Source organism: Cebus imitator, unplaced genomic scaffold, assembly GCF_001604975.1.
Source record: "Cebus imitator isolate Cc_AM_T3 unplaced genomic scaffold, Cebus_imitator-1.0 Scaffold264, whole genome shotgun sequence".
NCBI lineage: Eukaryota > Metazoa > Chordata > Mammalia > Primates > Cebidae > Cebus > Cebus imitator.
The window spans coordinates 879,189-890,322 of record NW_016107579.1 but is presented as its reverse complement, the minus strand read 5'-3'; positions in this window follow the sequence as shown (position 1 = coordinate 890,322).

Below are 11,134 nucleotides of genomic sequence, written 5' to 3'. Positions count from 1 at the left end.
AAAGAGGTAGCAGCCTTACACTACCAAGGTCACCAGAAAGGAAATGAGAAAGAAGCAGAGGGAAATCGCCGAGCTGACCTAGAGGCAAAAAGGGCAGCTAGACAAGAATTTATAGAAGGACCTTTAATATGGGAAAACCCTCTCCAGGGAACTAGACTTCAATACTCACCAGAAGAGGTAGAGTGGGCAATCTCCCAGGGACATAATATTTGTCCTTCAGGATGGCTAGCTACTGAGGAGGGAAAAGTAGTCATACCTGCTGCCAGGCAGTGGGAGGTACTTAAAACCCTACATCAAACCTTCCATATGGGTATAGAGAACACATATCGAATGGCCAAATCTACATTTATAGAAAAATGTCTCTTCAAGGCTATCCAACAAATAGTCAAAGGATGTGAAATATGCCAGAAAAATAATCCTTTGGCACATCACAAAGTTCCTCCTGGGGAACAGCGAACTGGTCATTACCCAGGTGAGGACTGGCAAATGGGCTTTACCCATATGCCTAAGTCTCGGGGATATCAATACCTGTTAGTATGTGTAGATACCTACGCAAACTGGGTCGAGGCTTTCCCCTGTAGAACAGAAAAAACCAAAGAGGTAATAAGAGTCCTGATTAATGAAATAATCCCTAGATTCAGACTCCCTCGCTGTCTTCAAAGCGATAACGGCCCTGCCTTCAAAGCTGCAGTGACCCAAGGAATTTGCCAAGTGTTAGGAATACGGTATCATCTCCACTGTGCTTAGAGGCCTTAGTCCTCAGGGGAAGTGGAGAAGATGAATGAAATTCTTCAGAGACACCTAAAGAAACTGGCACAAGAAACCCACCTCCTGTGGCCTTCTCTATTACCAATAACACTCTTAAGGGCTCGAAACTTTCTTCAGAAAACAGGACTCAGCCCTTATGAGATGCTTTATGGATGGCCCTTTCTTACTAATGATCTTGAATTAGACAAGGAAACAGCAGAGCTAATAAAATATATAACCTCCCTGGCTAAGTACCAACAGGCTCTTAGACCTTACCTGAAGGACAACCTAGGGAACAGGGGAAAGAGTTGTTCTGCCCTGGAGACCTAGTGCTTCAGTCTCTCCCCTCAGACTCTCTCCCTCTCTAGGCACATCTTGGGAAGGACCGTTTTCAGTTATTCCGTCTACCCCAATGGCAGTTAAGGTGCTGGGAACTGACTTGTGGATTCATCACACTCGGCTGAAGCCTTGGACATCTCCTGAAGAAAATCTTAGGCCCTCTACTCTACAGCCTGAAGTTCCAGGAAATGACCCTTTGTACACCTGCAAGCCATTAGAGGATCTACCTTTGCTCTTCCAACAAGATCCCCAGGAAAGTAACTACTCATGAGTCTAACTTGCATCCTGGCATTAACAGGACTATCACTCTTAACCTTACTATTTGCGACCAGACTCTATGCGATTGCCCTTACAGACTGGCCTAATAGCTCTTCTCCCCTCCTTCCTAGTGCCTGTCCCCCACCATGACAATGTACACCGACTCTCAGGTGCAGAGTCTTCTCTTGACAAGGCCACACCATTCTCAAACCCCAATTATTCCTTTCATAGTAGGGGGTGGCGGAATAATAGAAGGACTCATTACTGGCATTGGAGGAATTACTACCTCTACTCAGTTTTACTATAAGCTATCTCAGAAGCTAAATGATGACATGGAAAAAGGTTGCTAATTCTCTCTGCAGAGGCAGCTCTCTCTGCAGAAGCAGCTTAACTCTAGCTGCCATGGCTCTTCAAAATAGAAGGGCCCTGGATCTGCTAACAGCAGAGATCTGTCTCTTTTTCGGAGAAGAATGATGCTACTTTGTAAGCCAATCAGGTATTGCCTTAACCAAAGTTAAAGAACTCAGGGATCAATCGAACACAGGGCTAAAGACTTCCAAGAAACAGGATCACAGAGCTTGTTTAACTAGTTGACCGGGCTCTACCTTCTTCTAGGCCCGTTTATAATCATTCTACTATTGCTGGCCTTCAGGCCTCTCATCTTTAACCTTGTTGTCAAATTCATTTCTTCTAGAATTAAGGCCATGAGGCTACAAATGGTCCTGCAAATGGAACCCCAAGAACTCCTTGGCTCGTGAGTTCTATCATGGACTTCTGGATCAACCTGCACCCCTGGAAGACTCCCCTCTGGAGGAAACCTCAACTGCAGGGCCGCTTTCATGCCCCAATTCAGTGGGAAGTAGTTAAACAGCGATTGACACCTGCGTCCCAACAGCAGTTGGACGTTCCTGCTGAGGGGGGTACTGAGGGACTTCTCTTCCAGGATCCGCGAGGGGTGTGGTTTTAAAGGCAGGAGTTTCCTGGCTCCACGCCTCCATCTGGAAACCAGAGGGGTTTCAAATGTAAAGTTCTTTGTCTGGGTTTCCCTCTCTCAGGCTAGGTAAGGAAAGCCAGGTGGGCTTCTTTGTCCCAAGAAAACCCACCAAAAGCTCTGGGAGGAGGGGGCTCTGTAACTTAGAGTTGTGGACCAAGTAGCCAATCCAGTATCAGAGGAAGTTTGAAAGAATTCCTCTCATTGGACAAGAACATGAATGGGGAGGGAATAACAAGGGTTAAAACTCCTGCTGCTTCTACCTATATGGATTCTTTCTCTAGGTCCCCTCCCATGACAGCGTGGGAGCTGTCTTTGTCACTCTCTGACTAATAAATTGCTTTTCCACAAAACTCTTTGGGTCCATAATATTTATTTGAATGGCAAACTCACTGCACCTCTGGGGCCCCTTTCCCCATTCTTCGAGGTTAGTGAGGCTAAGAACCTCTTTGGAATGGGGAGTTGGATGTGCTCCCCCAGTTACAATACTGTTTGGTTTACCCAGGCATGGGCCACCATGCGTGGCAAGAAGAATCTTTAAAAAACCTGTAAGATCTGCTTCATAATATATATATGTCTATATATATTAAGTGTATGTGATATTTTCTACCAAAATATATGAAAAACGCTCTGATTAATTTGCTTGAAGAAAACCTAAGCATTTAGATCAAATATTTGAATGCCTTTCAGTTTACGTGATTTTAGTAAATCATTGGTAAATAGAACTAGTTTATTACTATTGTTTTAATAAAAGCAACTGTGTCTTGTGATCAGGAAAATATTCATGTATTTAACTTTAGAGTTTGTGCTTAGGTAGCAGCTTCCTAACACTTGCATGCTATAAAAAGTTAACAGGGAAATAACTTAAATGATGGCTAGCCTTGTTTAATGAGCAATTCAAGAATTATTGTTAAGAATGAATAGACTAGGTGCATATAGACAGGATAAAAGTTTATGAATAAAATTTTCATGGTTTCAAAAATATTTTTTAAGTAACTTAAAGTTGTGTTATAATTAAGTAATAGATGCTCATGAAATGTCTGAATCATTTCTAAGTATGATAAATACTAAAACATTAATTGCTCCACATAAGTTTTAAGTTTGTTTTTGGCTTCTTAAATTGCATAAAAAGACAAAATGTATTTAGGCTTGTTTGTAAATATGTCCTATTCCACATAGAAAAATTGTATTTTAGCCAGGTACAATGAATGGCAAATGCTTGTAATCCCAGCTACCTGGGAGGCCGAGGCAGGAGGATCACTTGAGACCAGGAATTTGAGCCCAGCTTGTGTAACAGAGACCCTATCTCTAAAAGAAAAAGAAAAAAAGAAAAAGTGTACCTTCAGGAAGCACATATTTCTAGAAATTATTGAATGGTGCTTGTCTATAGAATTGATTTGCAACTGCTAAGGATTAAAAATTATAATTAGTATATATAATTAAAACTACTAAAAATAAAGAGAGCAGCTGTATACTAAGTAGGAAAGTGAGAGTGTTTTCATTGAGAAAACTTACAAGGAAGGCATAAAGGTATGATTTTTTCTCTTTGGGAAAGAAGTAATTTTGTCTAATTTTGAGATTTAGCGATTGTTTGAAAATATGGATTTAGGAAATAAATAGAAGCAAGGAAAGAGGGAATCAGTAAACAGCAGAAAGAGGGATTTTGTGTTTTCTCAAGATAATTTCCTATGCTACACACTGTCTTTATTAGGTCTCTGATTACTTAAGGAAATGGAGTTAAAGGATTAACTGTTTTAAAAGAATCAGAAATCTTTCCATTTTAAGAAGCCATTAAGCCCCATTATTCTTTTTTGTCAGTTCATTCAGTCTCATGTAAAAAATTTTTGTTCTGTTTGATCTTGGTTAGCAGTTTCATAAACCCATCAGTTTCTTCATTAGAGTTCTAGAAATTCTTACCCAGTCCAATGGCATCTAAAAATAAACAAAAAGCCTCTAAGTTATCAGAAACCTGTACTTGAAATGTCTGAATCATTTCTAAGTATGATAAAATACTAAAACATTAATTGCTGTTTTGAGTTTATTTTTGGCTTCTTACATTGCACAAAAAGACAAAATGTATTTATGTTTGTTAGTAAATATGTCCTATTCCACATTAAAATTCCACATGCAACTTTTTGGTTGGTTGTTTTGTTTTTCCATTTAGGGTCTGGTTCTGTTGCCCAGGCTGGAATGTGGTGGCATGATCTCAGTTCACTGCAACTTCTCTCTCCCAGACTCAAGCCATCCTCCCACTTCAGCCTTTCAAGAAGCTGCGACTACAGGAGCAAGCCGCCATGCCTGGCTAATTTGTTGTTGTTGTTGTTTTCTTTGTAGAGACAGGGTGTATTAGTCCATTTCCACGCTGCTGATAAAGAGATACCCGAGACTGGGCAATTTACAAAAGAAGGACGTTTGTTGGACTTACAATTCCACATGGCTGGGAAGGTCTCACAGTGATGGCTGAAAGTTAAAGGTACGTCTCACATGGTAGTAGGACAAGAGAAGAGAACTTGTGCAGGGAAACTCCCCTTTTTAAAACCCTCAGATTTGTGAGACTTATTCAATATTATGAGAACAGCACAGGGAAGACCTGCCCCGTGATTCAACTACCTCCTACCAGGTCCCTCTCATATACACATGGGAATTCAAGATGAGATTTGGGTAGGGACACAGCCAAACAATATCACAGGGTTTTGCCATATTGCCTAGGCTGGTCTCGAATTATGACTTGAGCAATCATTTTGCCTAGGCCTCCCAAATTGCTGGGATTACAGGTGTGAGCCACTTCCCCCAGCCTTGCAACTTCTCTTAATTAAAACTCTGGTTAAAGGAATAATAATTATTTCAGAGTGAACTGTGATGCTATTTTTTATTGTTTTGAAAGTTTATTTTTGACAAACTTCCTAAAACCAAATTATAAAATTAAGTCTTTTTGACCTTGAGCCAGCTGTTGGACAGTCCAGAGGGCCCCTGGAAATGCAACAGAGAGATACTAAACAGATTAAGCAGCTTATTTGATTCATAAAATTACATGAGTAACTTTGTCAAATGAGAAATGCAATTTAATATTCATCGAGTTATATTTGTATGTCTTCAGGGAGGTTCATAAAAAGAATAGAAACAACTCTGGCAAGCGCAGGTGTCTGATAACTTAGAGTTTTTGTTTTTCATCTTTTATTTTTTTAGATACCATTAGACTGGGTAAGAATTTCTAGAACTCTAATGAAGAAACTGATGGGTTTATGAAACTGCTAACCAAGATCAAACAGAACAAAAATTTATTACATGAGACTGAATGAACTGACAAGAAAGAATAATGGGGCTTAATGGTTTCTTAAAATGGAAAGATTTCTGATTTTTTTAATGTTTTATTATCGTGACTTAAGGGAACTTTTTTCTTTTAAGCTATCTATAGCTTATAGCAATTTGCTAACGCATACTTTTGTAAACAAAAATTGAAACATTTGTTTTTGTTCCCTACCTGATTCCTCCAAAACTCAGAAAATAATTCATGAGCATTCTTATTTTTATTTATGACAATATGGTTATTTGCATAAATTCAACAAGAATCTGTTCTCTTTAACATGATACAGTTGAAAACACTGACTATATTACCAAGGCTTGACTGGAATGTCATTTGAAAACATGCAGAGAATGTCTGGCTTTAAGGGCAAAGTCTGATGTCTGCCTCGGCTTGACTTCCTGGCATCAAGAGGTTTTTAAAAGTCCAGTCTGAGATTTCTTGTAAAAATTATTGGCAAAGCAAATTTAAAAGGAGCCTATATGGTTATTCTTGCTGTACTTATACAAATAATTAGACCAAGTTTGAGAAAGCTTATTTTACAAACAAATTGGTGTTACTGTGATTATTTTTAGTAAAGCGGAGGTGACAATACAGAGAAAAATTATGTTTCAGAAGAAAACCATAGTATACATGTTGTTAGATCATATCCCTGTTCATTGTTGTCAAGTTTTTATTATTTATTTAGGATTTTATTATTTATATAGGAATTTAAGATCTTAAATTTCTATCATTTACTTCATTATCTGGCTACAACTCTCCAACCAAAAATAAAAACTGCTGAGCTGGACAACCTGACATAAGTTTCAGGGATCAAGTCTCATGCCTGATGTGTGGATCACATGGAGAGCTCACCAGAATACCCAGTGCCACAACCCAAGAAGGGAATCATGGGAACCCTGGTTTACAGTCAGTGGGCCAGAAGCTCGGGTCAAAATCTGAGTTAGTAATTGGCATGTGAAATGGGGTCAGGCTCCTAGGACTGAGCCTTCAACCTATCCTGAGCCCTCAGCCCAACTTTACCTGGCTGTCTCCAGGTAAACAGGATCAGAATTGAATCTAATAGTAGGATACCTAGCTGGTGTTTGCTGCATAGTTGCTTGATTGGCATGTGGAGAAAAGCCCCCACTCAACTGGTGTCAGAAGTACTGTGTGATTGTGAGTAGAGAGTAGGGAAACATACTTAGGTTTTTCCCATATATATATATCCACACAAATACGTATGCTAATCTTAGTAAATTCTTTTCATCTCATTTGATTTCAAGATAATGAAAGTTGTGTTCTTATTGCTACTTATTAATAGGAAGTATCTCATATTAATCCAGAAAACAGTGTTTATCATTCTCTCTTCTAAAGTAATTTTCATTTTCTCTCATTTAGTTTTCACATGATAGCGTAATGGAGCTATAATTCCAAGGATAATTTTATGTAAATGTAGTCTATTTAGAAGTGAAATTCCCAAGTCAATTGTTTCCTTTCATTTCTAGACAGTACTTGAGTACTATTTCTAGATAGTACTTGAGTTGGTGGTGTTAACCATTTCTCCAAAACATGAATGGGGAATGCCCACATAGGAATTCTATGTGGGTAGTCCTGTCACTGGAGACATTTGAAACACAAATTCCATTTCTATAGATCAAGGATAAATCACACTAGTGGTAAAACTAATATGTTTACAAAACAAATTTTGATTTAAACAAACCAACAAAATTCCATTTGATGGCTCTCATTGTACTTAGGTAAAATCTAATCCCCTCCTGGTGACTCCCAAGGTCCTGCTTGGACTAGGCCATCCAGCTGGCATCTAGTGTTCCTGCTTCAGCTCCTCAGGTGCAAGCTCCTCCCTGTTCATGGCCCCCTCTCAGTTGGAAGCCCTTATCTCACTCTTTCATCTAACCCTCTTTCATCTCAGGTTTTAAATGCTGTGTCCCTGGAGAAACTTTCATTGACTTCCCACTCAAAACCGTTCCTCCTGTACCTCTTTTTCATCATACTTTTCAACTCATTATTAAACGTACTTATTTCAACATGCATTGTGTCATTTGTGCTGTGATGATTTGTTGACTGTGCATGTTCATCCCAGAGCTCCGTTTTCTTTTCTGTATCCAGTGTTTTTCAGGCAGAGGGTTGGGTGCACTTATGGAGTCTGGAGGAACAGTTCTTTGTGCAGTTTATTAGGTTATGCCTGATAATGATGCTTAACAGTCTCCAAACCTCAGTGGTCACAACAAACATTGATATCTCCCTCATGGGCCTGGTGCTCAGCTGGGCTCGGGGCTCCGGTCTGCTCTGCTCTCTCACTGGTGTTTCTGGTTTGAGGGCCCAGGTGCAGGGAAGTCTGTTTGCCTGAGTATGCATTCTCCCGGTGAATGGCATGAGCAGAGGAGAGTGAGGGAACACAGAATGATTCTTAACACCTCACCCGGGATTGGCACAATCTCCTATCTGCTCACATTCCTCTGGTCAAAGAAGTTTTTATGACCTAAAGTCAATTTTATGACTTTAGGTCATAAAAATTGGGTGCTAAATGTTGGTAATATGTCTGCTGTGGTCTGAATGTTTGGGTAACCCCAAAATTTATATGTTGAAATCCTGACCCCCCACAAGGTAACAGTATTAGAAGATGGGAGGTGATTAAGACTCTACCATAACAAATGGGATTAGTGCCCTTATAAAAGAGGCCTGAGAGAGGCTTCTCACCCTTCTACCATGTAAGATTACAATGAGGAACTATACATCCATGAGAATGGAACGTCACCAGACATTATATTTGGAAGTGCCTCAACCTTGGCCTTTCCAGCCTCCAGAAGTAAGGAAAATAAACTTTTATAGTTTACAAGCCACTCCATAGTATTTTGTTATAGCAACCTGAAGACACTAAGACAATATCTCATGCTCTGTGAAAACTCTAAACTGCTCCTTGGTGCTGAATCTCTACCGTCACCCCCATTGAGAACCTTTTTCTTTGCCTGGCACATAGGAGGCACAGAATGAATATTTGGTGAAAAATTAACTTTGCCAAATTGCCCTCCAATAACTGTTGTAAAAACTTACTGAATAGGGAATGCTATTGGCATTTGTCCTTTAAAAATTTAATGTCCTTTAAACATTCATTATTTTTTCCATACAAAAAGATACCAGACTTTAACTTTTCAGAATAAGTTTTTTTTTTCTAGACATTCAGTGACAATTCTTTTAGAAATTATCTATTCAAGTCTTATGCTCATTTTTTCTACTAAATTTTTCTTCCTCATTTGGAAGAATTCTTGTCACAGGTAACAAATATTTTTCCAGTTTGCCTTTTAAATATTTTTATGGTTTTTTGGCAGGCAGACATTGTTAATATTTATATAGCCTCATCTCTCACTGTTTTTTTCATGGCCTGCTGAAGCACACATTTTCACTGGCAATATGATGGTGCATCAAATGGACAGACTGTAATGTACTTAACCAGTCCCTTATTATGGGCTATTTATACAGTTTATAGGTTTTTTTTCTTATCAGTAACATTGTGATGAAGATCTTATATTAGCCCTAAAAGTGGAAGCATCGTATCAAAGGATATTTTTTAAGTTCTTAATATATTTTGCCAAATTACTATTGAAATCTTACTCCCTAGACCTTTTAACTCAGTTTCCCCAAACCCCAGGACTCACATCCCAGATATCCCTTCATCCCAAGATCCACATCCCAGATCCTCATACGCCAGGCCCTGCTGCTGAAGCCCTTACTGGTCAGCCTCATGCTGAAACAAACAAGAAGAGGACTAGGAGCAGGACTGGAAAGTGTGCAGAACACCTCAGATGCTCGTTTGGCCAGCAATGCTTTCCCCTGAGGTTCTTCTACGGCATCCTTTTTGGAATTTAAGTCTCCTCTCAAATGACAGTGAAAGCCTAATCCTGGCCCCTTCATCTAAAAGTGACTCTGACTCTAGCTATTCTTTATTGTATTACACTGTGTGTGTGTGTGAGTGTGTGTGTGTGTTTTAATTGTAGAGACAGATATTTGCCATGTTTGCTAGGCTGGTCTGCAACTCCTGGGCTCAAGCAATCTGCTGGCATTGGCCTCCCAAAGCTCTGGGATTACAGGTGTGAGCTTTCACACCCAAACTACACTGTTTCCCTCCCCTCAGTAGCACCTGTTTCTCCCTGATATTATCTTATTAATTAAATGTTTAATTTCTATGAGTAATTATCCCATTTGGTGTGTTGATCGTGATATCTCCAGCACCAGGAACAGTTTCTGGCACAGAGCAACTCTTCTCAAATTGACTGTTCATTGGGAGCCTGTGAAGGTTTGAAAATCCTATTCCCCACCCCACCACCAAAAAAACAGAATTGTTTAATTATTAAATCACTTTACCCAAAAATGTAAATATCATTTTCTCCTGGAGACAGAGAATATAGCAGATATTCTCGAGCTTGTTTATTCACTACTGTGTAGTTTAGTCCTTGTCAAATTATTCTAAATGTAGCTAATAGAGCATGATTGTATAAACTATGGAAGTCATTAAAATTTTTTGATAAAACTATCATTTTTTTTGAAAAATGTATTGAAAGAGCTCATCCAAGTCTGTGTGTATACACCCTGTGTTTTTTTAAACCTTCGGACGTAGAAGGGGTTTAAGTCTGTTTGCACTGCTTGTGCCTCCATTATTTTACTGTAGAAATGTGACATGCTAAGTATAGGATGGTGCATTATAAAATTGTACTGCTTAAGAATAGACCAGCATGCCATTAAGAATTTTTAGGGAGAACTCATTTAACCTATGAGCTCTTAGTTTGTCTATGGATTTTGAATTTTGTATGCCGCTGTGATCTATAAATAAACCAACCCATAATGAAGTCATTATTCACTACTGTGCTGTATATAAAACAATATGTTCCAAGGTAAAAAATTCAATATTCATGCATCTCCCAGCCCAGTTAAATTAGAATTGCTGAGGGTAGACTCCAGGTGATTCCAATGTACAGCCAAATTTGAGAGCTACTAATGTAGAAGTAACTCTGCAATTTGTTGGATGGATGGATGGATAGATGGGAGGTTGGATGGATGGATGGATGGATGGGTGAGTTAAAAAACATGGGGAATGAGAAACGTGGGGCTCTAGTTCCAGCACTACCTCAAATGTGCTGTGTGACCTAAGCTGTGTCACTCAGCTTTACTGAACACCCACTGTTGCACTACATGTCTTTTTAACTTCCCTTCTTGCTTTACGATTTCATCATTCCCCTTTTTGGTCATAGCAAGAGCCCAGAGTAGAAGGAATGAGAGAAGCCTGGAGACAGAATAATTGAGGCTTTATAGAAAACTTCCTCCAGAACAAAGCTAAGCCTAACAGGAAGCTCTTTACTAAGTGAATTAGGCCATTCTCACATTGCTACAAAGAAATACCTGAGACTGGGTAATTTTTAAAGAAGAGGTTTAATTGACTTACAGTTCTACAGGCTTTTCAGAAAGCATGGTGCCAGCATTTCCTTGGCTTCTGGGGAGGCTTC